Below are 1766 nucleotides of genomic sequence, written 5' to 3' on the forward strand. Positions count from 1 at the left end.
GTGGAAGCGGAACATCCAGCTGCTGCTTCAGAAACATTTCCTGGGTTGTACTGACATTTCTATAGAGCTCTTCATAAACGGTGTCTCAGAGGATTTTACACAGCCACACGCTACGTGCCTTTAGCAGAGCCCATAGGTCCATTCTGCTCCGAGATGCAGGTTTGCAAGCCTGCTCCTTTCTTTGGGAACGGCACGGGTCTCTCAAAGGGCAGGATTAGACCCACCCCTTGCATCTCAAAATAAATAGACTGTGCTTTGATGGCGTTATCTTACATGCATATGTGACCAGGTGCATCACACATGGACAAACTACAAAACCTTCCGAAAGAGAACAGTTCAATAAGATGCTTAGGTTAAACACCAGGCTTATCAGAGGGCCTTCCCAAGCAGCTGGGGAAGTCACCAAGGAGACCGTATCTCAAAAAACCAGCAGCAGAGCTATTTGTTCAGCAATTTAGAAAATATCCTAACCCACAGCCCTGCAGTACTTGTTTCCTTGCCATAAATAATTTTCAGATGGTTTGCCTTTCAAAATCCCAGAAGGCCATTACGTTATTTTGTTACATCTCCGGAGAGGCTGAAATCCTTAAAACTATTATGTTAGGTAGAGTAATTCATCAAGTCCTGTTTTACAGTATTTCACGGTATTAATATTTATTAACATCTGAGTGTTTGTAAGACTTCCCATTTTAGTACGCCAGAAGCAAGTAACACCAAATTGGGTAGGCGTGACCAAATCCCGACACGAAGGCTGTGCTGTTCCTGCCCCAACAGCCCTTTCGGCGTTAACCGGACAGACTGAACACACCCCACCTCTTTCGCACATGCAGCACTTTCCCCCCCCGCCCCGTTTCAGGCACGCTGTTAAACCGTCTCTCCTATCTTTTTGATGGTCGGCGCTCCCGATCTGGAAATTAAAGACGCTGAGGAGCCACGGGAGCCCGTATGTGTCCCTACACCTAATTCCTTGAAGAACTGCGGGTCGCTAGAGCCAAGGGGTCCTATACGGACGTCGGCGAGGCACCAGGAGCGGCCGGGGCCGCTCCGAAAGAGAACAGTTCAATAAGATGCTTAGGTTAAACACCAGGCTTATCAGAGGGCCTTCCCAAGCAGCTGGGGAAGTCACCAAGGAGACCGTATCTCAAAAAACCAGCAGCAGAGCTATTTGTTCAGCAATTTAGAAAATATCCTAACCCACAGCCCTGCAGTACTTGTTTCCTTGCCATAAATAATTTTCAGATGGTTTGCCTTTCAAAAATCCCAAAGGCCATTACGTTATTTTGTTACATCTCCGGAGAGGCTGAAATCCTTAAAACTATTATGTTAGGTAGAGTAATTCATCAAGTCCTGTTTTACAGTATTTCACGGTATTAATATTTATTAACATCTGAGTGTTTGTAAGACTTCCCATTTTAGTACGCCAGAAGCAAGTAACACCAAATTGGGTAGGCGTGACCAAATCCCGACACGAAGGCTGTGCTGTTCCTGCCCCAACAGCCCTTTCGGCGTTAACCGGACAGACTGAACACACCCCACCTCTTTCGCACATGCAGCACTTTCCCCCCCCGCCCCGTTTCAGGCACGCTGTTAAACCGTCTCTCCTATCTTTTTGATGGTCGGCGCTCCCGATCTGGAAATTAAAGACGCTGAGGAGCCACGGGAGCCCGTATGTGTCCCTACACCTAATTCCTTGAAGAACTGCGGGTCGCTAGAGCCAAGGGGTCCTATACGGACGTCGGCGAGGCACCAGGAGCGGCCGGGGCCGC

The sequence above is a fragment of the Aptenodytes forsteri genome, unplaced genomic scaffold (genome assembly GCF_000699145.1).
Source record: "Aptenodytes forsteri isolate BGI_AS27 unplaced genomic scaffold, ASM69914v1 Scaffold54, whole genome shotgun sequence".
In the NCBI taxonomy this organism is placed as follows: domain Eukaryota; kingdom Metazoa; phylum Chordata; class Aves; order Sphenisciformes; family Spheniscidae; genus Aptenodytes; species Aptenodytes forsteri.